We start from the raw sequence: 15,426 nt of genomic DNA on the forward strand, positions 1-15,426 counted from the left end.
ATTAGTTTGCAAAGGCAACCGTACATTTTATGTCTTCACAAACAGGATCATGTTGGGGAGGAGGATGAAAAGTAAGTGCCTCTCTACTGGCACAGATGTTTAAGACATGTTTAAGGTACCCTTCTTTGTTTGTTTGAAGTTTTTATTTAGATTCCAGTTCCTTAACACCTGGTGCAATATTTCAGGGGTAGAATTTAGCAATTTGTCACTTACAACACCCTGTGCTCATCACAAGTGCCCTCCTTAATCCCCATCATCAGTGGAGCCCATCCCTCGGTCCATCTCCCCTTCGGTAACTCTCAGTTTGTTGTCAATCATTAAGAATCCGTTTTCTGCTAAAATACCTTTAGTGATGCCTCACCAGGTACCTTCTGTGTGATTTTGGGAACAGACAATGGAAAGAACTCCCCTCTGGGTTCACCATGCGGGGCCAACTATGGTCACAGTGCTTTGAAAAAATTGCGAAGAAAGACTTTATTTGAAACCAACTTGCATGTTAATAGAAACCAACTTAAGAATAACTTTTCAAGGAGTACGTCCATCGGTTAAGCATCTGCCTTCAACTCAGGTCCTGATTCCGGGGTTCTGGGGGTCCTGGGATGGAGCTCTGCACCTGGCTCCCTGCTCAGTGGTGAGTCTGCTTCTCCCTCGGCCCCCCTCCTGCCCCGTGCTTTCTCAAGTGCGTGCTCTCTCTCTCTCTCAAATAAATAAATAAAATCTTTAAAAAAATAGATTTGTCTTAAAGATATGACAAAATTATTAGGTCGTTTTAGCTTCTTTCAAAAGCTCTTCCTTGTATAGACTCCTGTCTTACAAATGTATTTAGGTTCACAAAGGCACATAGTACAATTATATAAGCATCTTTCATCTTAATTTGGTAAAGCTGGGTGTCTGAAGTTACTTGAGCCATCTGGAAAAGGCCCCTAGAGCTCCTGGCTTATTCTGCCATCGTGTGGTTGAAGCAGCAAATTTTTATTACACCAATAATCTAACAGGCACTCGACTTCAGGGAAATAATTTCCAGAGTTTAATAAATAGGAATCCCTAAGGGCATATTTTAAAATATATTTTCTGGATAAATATGAAGATTTTTAAAAAGATTTTTATTTATTCATGAGAGACACACACAGAGAGAGGCAGAGACACAGGCAGAGGGAGAAACAGTCTCCTCACAGGGAGCCCGATGTGTGACTCGATCCCAGGTCTCCAGGATCAGGCCCTGGGCAGAAGGCGGCCGTAAACCGCCGAGCCACCTGGGCTGCCCAAGTATGAAGATATTTAAGGCTATACAGTGCTTGCTTTTAATTGCTTAATGTTTGTTAAAAGCAAGGGACAGAAAACAATCAAATCTTATTTGGCTGGGACACATTTAAGGTTAGAGAACTGGTATAATTAAATACTGCAGTTAGTAAATGAGCAGTTGTAGGGAGAGGGGATGATCCCTTCCCAGGATGTGCCAGCCTCCACTCACTGAGGCTTGCTCTTAGAGTGAGGTCAAAAAACAGAACATGCAGTAGCATTAGGATTAAAGTGTATTTCATTCAGTGACACAATAGCTGATGTCTACAGAATATCTGAAATACATATTTTCTGTTTAATTCTGTAAATTGTGGTCTAGAAAACTTCACTTGATAGCTATCTCTTCTTTAAGCCAGGTGTTTTTACCCTACACTTTAAATGAATAAAAAAAATGATTTTAATCTTCTCAATAAAGAGTATTTTTTCTCACAAACAACACTTTTTTTTAAGTGACTCAAGATTGCTTTTACATTAGCACTTTAAAACTGCTTCTGAGTTTAGAAACATTAGCTTCATTAACTCCAAACGTTGACAATAGAAATGTTAACTTCCAATTCATTTGTTTGCTACTTGTTCTTCCCTCACATGGTTCTTGATCACTATTCCAGTCCATATCAATCTACATATCATCTATGGAATTAATCTTTGTTGTATTTTGAATTCCTAATAAAAAATAGTTTAGACTCCTTAGGATTTGTGGGATTTTTTTCTACATTTATTGTAATTCATTAAATTTTCTATCTATAAATGACTGCCAATTCCCTCGTTTGGAAATATAATTTAAGAACTTTTTACCATGTTCCTCACCTGCAATTTCTGGACCTAACAAAACTGGGTCCTCAATTTTCTCTTGTCCTCTGTACTCCCACTGATGCCTTGAGACCCCAAGTATGTGACTCAATTACTGAGAGAAATGGCACCTTAGATGCTCCTTTTTCTTGCCATTACCAACCATTACTTACAGCAGGATATCATTTAAGTAGAGCTCCTCTTAGTCCATTATCCTTTGTCTTGACCTGTATTTCAGTAGTGATCTCACAGCCTGAGGCTAATATCTAACTTCCTGATGCACCTGATCTACTGTTCCTGCCTCTTATTCCTTCATTGCCTCAGCATGTGTGTATACATCCACATGTATAAGCCAGATCTTTTCATCAAAGCTTGTGATCAACTCAAGTATTCTCAATTGCCTGCTCCTTTTCTCCCTGTAAGAGACTTATAAGGTGATAATATATCCCAGTTTGCCAGGAAAACCCTGGCTTTTATGTTATACTGGCTTAATTATTGAAAAACATTTTCACTCTCAACATATTACTGGTTTGGATAATATACTATGCTATGCTGAGTATACCTCTACATCTCAATGCCACTTCTCATAGTAGACTCCTACTATATTTCCATCTTCATCAGCCAGGAGGTTGGCCATGTGGCATGCTTTGTCCAATGAAATATGAGGGAAAGAGACCAGTGCTGCCTCTGAGCAGAAGCTCTAAGAGCCATTGCATGTTTCTCTGAGGTCTCGTGATCTTTTCCCTCAGCCACAAGGATCATGGCCTCACATCAGAGCTGTTCCTTCAGCCCATGTTCTGGATCATGGACCATTCCATTCTAGAATAGAGGAAAGCTGCCATCTACATGAACATGAATGAGAAATGTATGCTTTTGAGAGCCAGTGAGATTTGGGGATTTTAAAAAAGTAGCATCATGTAGCAAAAGCTTTGTTTGTTCCTTTTGTTGGTTGTTTCTGTTATTGGCCTCCTATTCTTATATGTTAAAAGGATTTATCTCAGGTATTCGGACTCATTGGAGTTTCATGGACAATTTGGAATCTATTTCTGGCATATACTGAGAAGCTGCATTTTTTATTTTTTTTGTAATAGTAACTCAGAGAATATGTTGGAGAGCAGAAGGGGGGTGGGGAGGAAGCAAGGAGGGCTGGTAGCCACAGCCTATGCCAATAGTGCCCCCATCTCTAACCATCTCTGATTGGATAAGCATAACCATCATTTTTGGATTCTTTTGTTTTACATACCTCGCTCTCCTGCATTTCTCTTCCCAATTCTGAGTATCTGTGGCCAGGTTGGTAAATTAAATAAACCTGTAGGAAAATAAGTATATTTATCTGAAAATATATAAGGAAAATCAAATACGCTGGGACAGCAACGTTGTAAGAGTAGAATCCTGTCTGACGTGTAGTCAGATCCTAAGACTGGCCCTCCTCGGTCTGGGTGAAGTGGAAGGCTACTCTGTGATTTGATGGTAGATTCATTGCAGGCTCCGCCTTTCCTCACATACTGTCTTACCACTAGGTGGCTCTCCAAGCCAACCTGTTCAATACATCTTCCCTAGACCTTTTAATGTACAGTATATTTTCAGGAGATCAGCTTTTCAGTTTTCCAGAAGAGATTAATCATTGCCTAGAATAATAAATACTCATTCAGTCATTGCTTTCTCCTTCATTCCTTAACAATTGAAGGCTTGATGAGGATCTGTGATAGAGCTTATTTCCTGGTATAAACTCATACGTTAGTCCTTTCCACATACCAAGCACTAGTTGAGTACTACTTATTATTAATCATTTATACACCCTATTTTTTCTTACTGTCTTCATAATTGAAAACCATGACTAACATTTCCCATCTCTTGCCCCTCTCTATTAAACAACACTCAAGCAGGGGGTAAACAGATGCAAGGATGGACTGGTAATAATGATTTGGGGCCATTGACACTATTAGATTAATGCAGGAAAAGCCATAGGTACAAAGAAGATGGGTCTGAAGGGATTTTTAAATAAGAGGAGAACAAAGAATAAATTCTAAGGCCTACTAATATTTAAAGGTCAATGGGACAATAAAGAGCCCACTAAAGAGATTGATGCAAAGCAGCCAGAATTTCTGGAAAAATCAGAAGAGAGTTTTTCCCAAAAGCCAATGGCAAGAAGTTTTTTGAAAGGAGAGCACGATAGTCAGTGTCAGATGTTCCAGAAAAATAAAGTAAGATAAGGACATAAAATGCTCAATAGATTTAGAAATCAGGAGGTTATTAGTAACCTTCACAAGGGCATTAATAATAGAGTGATAAGTATACTAGTCAGATTGAAATGCGTTCCAGATGCCTGAGTGTGAAGGAAAATGAGAAATAGAGTGGTAATTAAAGGGAGACATGAAATTAGGAAAATATTTTTCCGTTTTTTATCAGGAAAGACCGGGGATCCCTGGGGGGCTCAGAGGTCTGGCACCTGCCTTTGGCCCAGGGCATGATCCTGGAGTCCCGGGATCGAGTCCCACATCGGGCTCCTGGCATGGAGCCTGCTTCTCCCTCCTCCTGTGTCTCTGCCTCTCTCTCTCTCTCTCTCTCTCTCACTATCATGAATAAATAAATAAATAATTTTTAAAAAAATAAAATAAAGTTTTTTTTTTTTTTTTAAAGGAACGACTGAGCATGTTTTTAGACTAATGGAAAGAAATCAAGGGTACCTGGGGGGCACAGTCAGCTAAGAACCTGACTCTTGGTTTTGGCTGAGGTAGTGATCTCAGGGTCGTGGTATCCACCCTGCATCCAGCTCTGAGCTCAGTCCAGAGTCTGCTTGAGATTCTCTCTCCCTCTCCCTCAGACCCCTGCCCTATACTCTCACTCTCTCTCTCTTACAAATAAATAAATAAATAAATATTAAAAAAAAAGATTGGGAGGGTTGTATGTTAATTACAGGGGATATAATTGTGACGTAACAGTTTTTTATTCAACTAACAAAAGACTTAAGTTTTATTACACATTCTCAACAAAACTGAGGAAAGCAGCTACTCATATATTGCTCATGGGACTGTAAATTTGTTGTAGCTTCCATTTGTTGGCAACTGTTCTATATTTTTCTTTTAAAAAATGCACACAATTTTTTTAATGCACATAACTTTTTATCAAGCATCTCTGCTTTGTGAAATACATTCTAAACTCATGCATATGTGAATTGATATATATGCATGATTATTTGTATCAGAACAGAGCTGTCATATCCATCAATAGTATTGATTTAACCAATTTATGATATCTATAGACAGTTGAACAGAATACAGCTTTAAGAAGCACTAAGTGATCTATTGACTTGTATGGAGAGATATCCAGAATATATTTGTTTTAAAATAGTGCTTGATGATATATATCAGCTGTTAATATATTATGTATAATAAAAAAGAATGAGAACATAAATTCATTTTTGTTTGTATGTAGACAAAGGAACTAAGGAAAGAGAGATTGACGAGTAACTGAATAATGGTAATGTGTGTGTGGAGGATGGTGTGGAAATTGACCTAATGGGAACAGAGTTGGTTGGGAGACTTTCCACTGCATTACTTTTTTTTTCTGTTTTAAGATTATGTACTTTTCATATGAAACATCAGAAATGTAGATTTTTAGGACGTACTTGAAGGTGAGCTATGAATGAAGAAGGGGAGGAGGATATGGGATTCTATGTAAGCAGAATTTAATCTAGTTGAAGGAGATGGCTTTCTGGTGAGTAGCATTTTTGCCAAGGCTTGAAGTGTATGTAGCAGTGGAGCAGGTGAAGGGGAGGTTGAGAATGTGCCCAGCAAGTGGGTATTCAGTTAAAAAGAATAGAGAGAGGCAAGCAGAGAGGAGGAAGATAAAGAAACTGGACAGACAGGAAAACAGAGAGAAGAGATGTGAGATGGTGTGTTTCTGAAGATGGAGAGTGAAGGACAGAATAAGAGAAGAGCAGGAGATGAAGATGGGGCATCTGGGTGCCTCAGCTGGTTAAATGTCTGCCTTCAGCTCAGCTCATGATCCCAGGTCTTGGGATCAAGTCCCATGTAGGGCTCCCTGCTCAGCGGGGAGTCTGCTTTTCCCTCTCTGCTTCTGTCCCCTGCTTGTGTGCTCTCTCGCTCTCTCTCTCTGTCTCTGTCTCACTCTCCCTCTTGCTCTCAAATAAATAAAATCTTTTAAAAAGATGATGAAGGATCAAATACTTTTTTTAAAAAAAAAGGAGATAAAGGTAGTCATAGAGCTGGGTGGGAGTGAGAAAAAAGGTCTATCGAGGAACACAGACAAAGAAGAGATGAAAGATCTACCTGTGGGCACAGGAACACAGGATGAGAAAGGAACATGCTCAGGAAAGCCAAAGGGCACACAGACACCTAGATGGAGAGAGGTAGGGAGACAAAGAGAAGAAGGGGAGAGGAAGAGAGGGAGATTACACAATTTAAGAAGAAGCCTGGTATGCTGAATAGCAGCTAGGCATCTCTTCCCTGGCTCTGAAGTCCGAGATGACAAAGGCTTCCCTTTAGAAGCAAAGTATAATCTGCAGGCTTAGCAGCATGTTTTGCAGAGTTGCTGCACAACAATACTGAGGGAAGAAACTTGGAGAGTGTAAATCAAATGTGAGACATATATTTTCCCTTCCATGTAAAAGCCTTGTGATTTTTTTAGAGCATATATGCACAGCAGATCAGACTCATTCAATAAATGAAATATACTGATGAGGACAAAATTACAAAATAACACAGGTACACACATCAGCCAAATGCCTTTGAAAAAATAGTTTAATACAATTGGCTAGCTAGAACAATGCATAGATTAAAAGATTCTTTTTATGGAATATTATTTGATGAAAATGTGGGTCTAATTCAATGACTCTAGTCAGTTTCACTAACCTGGGTCTTGGTCCAATGAACATTGAGTAGGACAAATCCTTGGATATGGTATTTTGAATATAGATACTTACTAATAATACAACACTGAGGATATGATTTATGAATATTTGTTAAATATATGCTTAGGGAGAATTCTGAGAAGATAATATTGTCTCAACATGGAGTTGGAAAATAGTGAAAACTAAGACTCCGAGGACAAACTGTTAACGGCTAAAGGAATGTCCACTGAGCAGCCACAAACATCGTTTCTAGTGGAGAGGAAATTTGCATCTTCATAATAAGTGTTATATGAAAAGCAGAGCCCTTTTTACATGCCAGCCCAGCTCTACAGGCTATTCTTATCTTCTATCTGGAATACTGCCTAATAAGAATAGGAAATTCTTCATTCAGTTTGCCAATTATATCTGCCATGTGCAGGCAACACAGAGTGCTGGCGAACATTCAGAAGCCTGCGGATTGAATTTGTTGGTGGAGGACGGTCAGCTTTGTTCAGCAATCCAGGAGGCTTTGCTGGCTTTAATAATACATGAGGAGGCATGGGGGGAAGATGGGTCTGGGCTATTTTTCACCCTCTTGTGTTGACTGCATGCATGCTGCCATGAGCCATGAAGTCTCCCATTTCCAGGCTCTGTTTGGACGGGGACATTAAAAAACAAGGCTTAGAGAATTTTATATTTAGCAGACTGAACCTCTTCTGCAACCAAATATACTCAAGAAGAAATAGTGAGGCTGTAGCCAAGCATTTGTTTGACTTATACAGAAACATTTCTCTAATGTGGTAAAATGAGAAAATGCAGTTAAAAATGTGAGAACATAGCTTTGAAAATTATCTAAATGATGGAAACTCTTTTGATTTAGAGAAAAGGAAATTTAAGGACAAAAGTTATGTTTCTTTATATTCTGTAAAAATTCACCGAGTAGTTCAAAATGTTAAGTGTGTATGTTAAATGTGTACATGTTAGTCTCTGTCTATGAATTTGCTGAATATATGGATTAAGCCAAAAATTTCATTCCTCATTCTTTAGTGCTGTCATCTCTTTCTAGGCATAAAACATCCAAAGGTGTTCATAAACACACACACACACACACACACACACACACACACCCAAAAGGTGAAAAGTTTTCCAGGGATAAAGGTGTGTTCCTGGTAGTTAATTCTCTAACACTAGACTTCTTGTCCAGTGCTCTGGAAACAGGATTGAAACTTCAAGCCCTTTTGAAGAGGACTAAATATAAGACAAAAGAGACTTCTATGGACCCCAACAAACAAAGGCATGACCCCAAAGTATTAAATTTGAAAAAAAAAAAAAAAAAAGAAAAGTAAGACGTAGTATTGGCCAGAATGAGCTTACAACAGGTCAGTCATATCCACCAGTTTGCTGTCACAGCGGTTAACATACTTCTGCTTTACCTAATAAATTCTTTGGGAAATACCTTGAAAGGAACAGACTATAAACCATGCTGTAGGAGTATCAGAGAAACTCATCTGACTCTTCTACTCACATACACCCCATATAGATGGTGGAGTTAAATGTGCCTTTTGAAACAGAGGCCACAAATAAGTTTAAATTCTGTTCTTTTACTCTCCTCTCCAAAGGAGCAGGTAGGTCTCTGTGATTGCTGTCTTTAGCCTTGACCTACTGATTCTATGCCCCAGCATTTCCCTGCTCACACTGTAGAAAGCTTACCTTTCCCTGTGTTCTCCTAGATCCTCCAGGCCCACTTCCCTATGGGCCCCACTGTTTCAAAACATACGGGGCAAGTGCCTGGAAGCATGATGAAATGTTATGGGTAAAAGTTGTGGCCCTGAAAACAAAAGGTTTTGATCTCAGTGGTTTTCATTGGGAAAAAGTGGAAAGAAATTCTCCGTGACCCTTATGTCTAATATTTTGGGTGTATAGGAATATTTTTTCCTAAAACTTCTGAAATACCATAACAACAACAACAACAAAAACCTCACGTTTCTGGGCCCTTTTAGCAATATAATTTTGCAAGAAAGGTATTCAAATTTGCTATCAAGTTCACACAGATTAAGCAGTAACACTATCTCTAAAAATCAGTGCTATACTTAAGTCGACAAATCAATAAACCCAACAATAGGCAGTGTATGGGCCCAGAGAGTGAGGTTTTTCTTCCTTACTGTGGCTAATTCAAGTTATTCTTATTCAGTTTTCTTCAATGTTAATGCTGACTCTGATAGGCAACATTCTCCTTGCCTTATGTAGGTCAAAAAGTGACTTAATCATTCTATAAAGATGTCATTATAAATTGAATTACCTCTCAGTTATGTAGTGAGCCTTGTGAATTTACTAGAGGGTAAGGAAGGGGCTTGCATGAGAAGAGTAATTTAATTACTTTTCCTGTAACTGAAGGTATGGTTTTAGTTCATGATAGTTGTCCTAATGTAACACTTTTTTTCTTTATTGATGGTCCCTGAAACTTACAGATTATTTTATTTAAAATGTGGTTGAGCATATTATGTCTCAAGAAATATATTAAGGTATTTATTTGTATTTGTTTATAGATATATGTTTACATATTCAGTTTACTTTAAAATAGCTATTTTTCTATAGAATATATAATATCTTACTGCATTCTTTAATGCTTGCTTATAAAATCTGAGACTGAAAGTTGCACAGATCACTTAGAACATTTAAAAACGGTTTCTTATGCTCCATTAAATACACTGTTGGTTTGTTTGTTGATATTTCCTTCTGGTTATTTGTGATCTTCCATGGGATTTTCTAATGTCTCCTAGAATTTCACAGATCAGTAATCTGAAATGAGATTTTGATGTTCAAAGCTCAAGTACTCTGCTAGATATTAAATATTCCATGTGAAGGTCAGGTTAGGGTTGATTCATAGTGCTTGATACAAATAGCAGCTTTTAGGACCTTTTAAATCATGACTTCTTCATTTTTGTTTTTTCTCTTTTAATACATAATGGGAACTTAGAAAGTCTGCTTTTTGCATTATTGAAGAAAGTCATATTACATTTTTCTAAGCAAAACTTTGAAAGGCTTGAATTAAAATTCTGCACTGTGTATTTTGATTTTATGGTACTACTTACAGTTTAGGACTGTTTAACTCTGATTGTCTCACACCAGGATTTCCCTGTGAGTTCTCAGGCTTTTGTTTGTTTCTCTTGCTTCACTGTGGTGCCAATTTCCTTTATTTTGGAATATATTATTCTAGTATGATGATAGTAATGAAAGTTTATGTGATAAAATATCTCCTGTTTAGGAAAAGGAAATTATCGTTAGCATTTGTTTGGTTGATTTCCTTTTATAAGGTCCGTTAACATAACACTCAAATTTGTGGAAAAAAAGACTGAGATAGAGCATAAAAAATCTAGCAACAGAAGCCTTAATTGCCACTTATTATGAATGACCTTGAACAAATCACGAAGGTTCTCAGAACATCCTTTTCTCATCTTTATAAATGGGACCACACCATGTAACAGCATGTAGCTACCTTACAGGTTTAAGAGAACAAATTGATATATGTGAGTCCTCTTGAAAAATGTAAACTAAAATAAATACGTAGGTATTCTAAATTTAAAAGTTAATGCATAATTATAAAAAAAAGAATTCTGGATAGGAAAAGAATCATAGTTAATCTTAAATACAACTTAATATCTTTGAGTTTTTTCCCCCATTGTTTATTAAATCTTGGTGGGACTTTTCAACTAATGTTAGCTATGTTCACATAAACAGAGTTGGAGTCCTCTCCTTTTTCGTGTTAAGTCTACCCACACATTCATGTGATAAAAACAGATTAATTTCTCTAGGCCTCAGTATCTTCTCTAAAAAAATGGGTTGCACCAGATAATATGTAAATATAGAGCTTCTGATGCCTCTTTGGTCTTAAGTCTGGCATCAGCCAGTACTTGAAGCTCAAAAAAATGTTCCCTAAGGTCAAAAAGAAATGGCCATCCTCTGGAGCTGGTTCTTGTATCTACATGATGAATGTATGAATGGTGGCCAATGAAATACTAAGAATTTCAAAGAACACTGAAGTAGACAATCGGTTATATGAAGATAAAGAGCCTTGGAAAATAGTTGGAAGTAAGGAGAGCAATTAACTCATATATTTACCCAAAGAAAGAGGAAGTTTTTCCTCCTCTAGGTGAATGGATTATCTCATATAATCTGCAAAATAATGGTCTACGGTAGCTAGAATTGCTTCTACCATACAGATGAAGGTGAAAAATGTGAGATTCTGAGACAATAATTTAACTGCCCAATGTCACTGAGCCAGTAATAGGTGAAGCTGGAATTCTAACCTAGGTTTTTGTGACTACATACAAAAAAATCAATATGTACAATTAACTTATTGTATATTTTCTATGAATTATTCTCGGCCATTACCCCTGTTTCACAATGTGAAAAAGTCCAATAGAGACTGTGTGTTGGGCTGATGGTCATAACCAGTGCCTTGAAGAGTCCCTGTCATAAACGTGCACACAACATGTGTTTATTGGTTGAATAAAACAATATTCATATTTACGGTACTTATTTATTCATTTTTAAAGACTTTATTTGTTTATTTAGAAAACATGAGTGGGCAAGGGCAGAAGGAGAGGGAGAGAGATGACTCCCAAGCAGACTCTATGCAGAGCACATATGAAATGACCCTGAACTCATGACCTGAGCTGAAATCGAGAGCTGGGTGCTATAAATAGTATAAGTATTTATTGAACTACTTCTACATTTCATGATATTAAAAGCAAAAAAAAAAAGTTAATTTTTAAAAATATTTTCTTTTAATTTTATGTAGATCTTGCCTAAAATTTTTATCTGATAGAAAAGTATTCCCAACTTTTAATATAAGGATTCAGCAACTAGTCCACTGTTACTCTAAATTCAAATTAGAGTAAAAAGAGAAGTTTCAGCAATTTATTCTAAAATAAATAATATTTTCTAGTCTCTATAAGATTAGAAAGTATATAGATTTTATAAACACTGTGCATAGGAAAGCATGCTTACCAAAAGTGGCTTTGAGACAATGACAATCTTATAACTCAATTAAAACTTCTAAACATTATTTACTTTTATTTCACCTTAATTCTAAAATACATTATTTTTCAGTTACTGTAGGATTAATGATCTTGAAATCCAGCAATATCTGAATGCAATTACCACCTGAATCTTAGAGTCTTTGCATTAAGCCTATAACAGCTTGTATAATGTTTATTTTCCTTTTCATGACTTCTCTTATTGCACAGACATTTCAGATCTTATACAGATTTTATTTTATCCCAGCTCATTTAATTCTGCTTGTGGGATTTGACAATCAGTGTACATAATTCCTCCTAGAATGGAATGACCTAACCACTGAAATTTTCTGTGGATGGCCGGAATCACAAAGCAATGAAAGATGACCTCCACCCTTACCCACCCAAAAAATAAACAGGAGAGGAAAGATGTTTAAAATAATCATATAGGGATGCCTGGGGTGGCTCAGTTATTGAGCAGCTGCCTTTGGCTCAGGGCATGATCCTGGGATCCTGGGATCCTGGGATCGAGTTTGGGTTCAGGCTCCCTGTAAGAAGCCTGCTTCTCCCTCTGTGTCTCTGCCTCTCTCTGTCTCTATGAGTAAAAAAACCCATGGAGTCTGAAGTGGAAATTTGCTTATCAATTTCAGGGATGTAGATTTAGTCAGACCTAATTCCCCATCAGGTTGTCCCCATTTCTTAAATGTGTGGTCTTAAGGATTACCTTATTGATTCTAAGCATCAGTGTCCTTTTTTTTGTTTATTGATTTGTTTGTTTTTTATTAGGAGTTGTAGTAGTTCATACCTCAGAAGACTTGTGTCATCACACATGCTCTGCATAATGCCTGTTATACAGTAAATATTTAATAAATGAGAAGAGTATTATGACCCTGAGGTATACATCCTACAGTGCAAATCCAATGATTTATGATGAATAATAAGCATAATTACCAAAATAGTGTTCACGATTCAAATCTGTTTTTCACAGAAATACATTAATGTTTCATGGAGGAATTGAGACCAAGGAAGAGTTTATTTTACATTATTCATTGATCTGTAGAACCATGGGGTGCCTGGTGGGCTCAGTTGGAGAGCATGCAACTCTTGATCTCAGGATTGTGAGTTCAAGCCCCATGTTGGGCATAAAGCTTAATTTGAAAAAAAGAATTAAAAAAATTGTAAAACTTTGTACAGAAACCAAGATGTATTAGAGTGCTTGTTCTATGTCCAGCTTGTGCCAAGTGCTGGGCACTGTTAAGCAAAAACATGCATAGTCTAGTGTACAAGAGAGATAAATCATTATGTAAATGAATATGTAATTTATACAATAAAAAGGAAGAGATGAAATAATGGGAAATTCAAAACTACCTAGAATTACACGATATATGACTATATAGGAAATGAAAGTTCAGAATATTGAAATTCTGAATTTCCTAAATTCCCCTGGATAGATAATCCCCAAAACCCAGCTGCTTCTTCAGACAGGATATAGTCTGTAGACTGGCTTTGAAGTAAACAGGAGATCACATTTAAAAATGAGCATACACAAGAACTTTAAAAAGAAGGGTGTTTAAACTATAGGAAGTGAGATTTAATTTAGCCGTAAATATTGTTAAGTACTGAAATTTGGCTGCCTTCCTGGAAAAAAGTGAAATAGAACCAGCCATAATCACAGGGTATGCTGGACTAGTTCTTTCAAAGGAAAAAGACAAGTCTAGGTGACTGCTTTAGCTTCCAGATAGATCTGATTCCATGATAGAAGTAACTCCTCCAAAATAATATTTTACACTTTTGTAATACATTAGCTATGTGTCCCTACATTTGTAGAAGTTGCTTTTGCTAAGGACTTATTACTATATTGTTAAATATGCTTAGGCGCATTCTGTACCTCAAGAAAAAATAGTTACTCTTTTCTTAAATATGCATCTTTTTCCAACAGTGTTCTAGGAGATTTACATTTTGCCTTATCAGTTTCTTCTTTAAGTGAAATCTTTGGATTCTAAGAGTAAACCAAACTATTATACGCCAACAAAGCACTTGAATCATTGGCTGTTTGTAGTATCAGAGGGTGTGTAATTCACCTGAGCAGCCTACAACAAAGCTGTGCTAAATGCAAGGTCACTCATTTTGATGACCAGAATCCAGTGACTTCATTTATAATTTTGATTTTTGTCCTTAGAGGTTATTAGAAATTGATACTAGATACTGCATTTTGTATACTAATACAAGTTTAAATCAGAACATAATTTCTAAAATGCCCCTTTGGGATGATGGAAAACTAGTTTTTTCATGGAAATGAAAAATGCATTTATTCAAACAATAGGAAGGTGGATCACATTGCTTACATTCCACTGAGCCATGGCAGTTCAGAGCTTGTATCTTTGTTACCATGCATATTAGTTTGCTAGGGCTGCTGTACAAAATGTTGGACTGGGTGACGTTAACAACAGAAATTTATTTTCCACAATCCTGAAGGCTTGAAATCCAAGATCAAGGTATTAGCAGGGTTGGTTTCTTCTAAGGTCTGTCTCCTTGACTTTTACATGGCTATCACCTCCCTGGGTCTTCACAGGTTCTTCCCCTCTGCCTGTCTGTGCCCTAATTTCCTCTTCCTATGAAGACACCAGTCATATGGATTTAGGGCCCACCCTTAATGACTCATTTTAATTTTAACTTAATTACCTCTTTAAAGATCCTGTTTCAAATATATTCACATTCTGAGGAACTGTGGATTAGGTCCCCACCTTTTGAATATGGCAAGGACAGTTGAGCCCATAACACACCATGGATTTTGGAAGAGTACCTTCATGAGTATTACTAAACATTGTGTTTTAAAGAAAAAGTAAAGATTCGTAAGACCACACTACCACCAGCCAACATCACAGAAGTACAACCATGTCATTTCAGAGAAATTAAAATGTGGATATACACAGATTTGCAATATTAAAAATACATCAGTTTTTCTCTATGACAAACAATACAATAAACTAATAAAGTGTTTAAAGCGACTGTCAGGGGATGCATGGGTCGCTCAGTTGGTAAAGCATCTGACTCTTGGTTTCAGCTCAGGTCACAATCTCCCAGTCCTGAGATCGAGTCCCACGTTAGGGTCTGTGCTGATCTGAGCATGGAGCCTACTTGGGATTCTCTCTCTCTGCTTCTACTATCCCCTGTGCATGCTCTATCTCTTTCTAAATAAACAAACAAACAAACAAATAAATAAACAAATTTTTAAAAGGACCATCAAAACTATTCTGTACTTCTAATTCTCAAAACACAAGGAATGGATATTTGGAAAGGTTGCTGCAAGGTCTGAAGACCTTTCCCACAAATTTCTATCCACTTGCTATGACCCTTAGTGGCAGCAGTGCCATCCAGCTAGTGGAATAGAAGACTAAGCAGATTCATACTCCCTCTTTTTTGTTTGTAGTATAAGGTTTATAAGATTTGGAGGCTAAATAGAACTAG

The 15,426-nt window shown here is 37.0% G+C and overlaps 1 protein-coding gene across 6 annotated transcripts in view; it reads left to right on the forward strand.

Annotated features, from left to right (window-relative positions):
• ROBO1 (roundabout guidance receptor 1) overlaps positions 1-15,426 on the forward strand; it is a 1,126,854-nt gene that overhangs the window by 220,678 nt on the left and 890,750 nt on the right. The gene's annotated exons all lie outside the window — the stretch shown is intronic.

This window comes from Canis lupus, chromosome 31, assembly GCF_003254725.2.
Source record: "Canis lupus dingo isolate Sandy chromosome 31, ASM325472v2, whole genome shotgun sequence".
Lineage (NCBI taxonomy): Eukaryota > Metazoa > Chordata > Mammalia > Carnivora > Canidae > Canis > Canis lupus.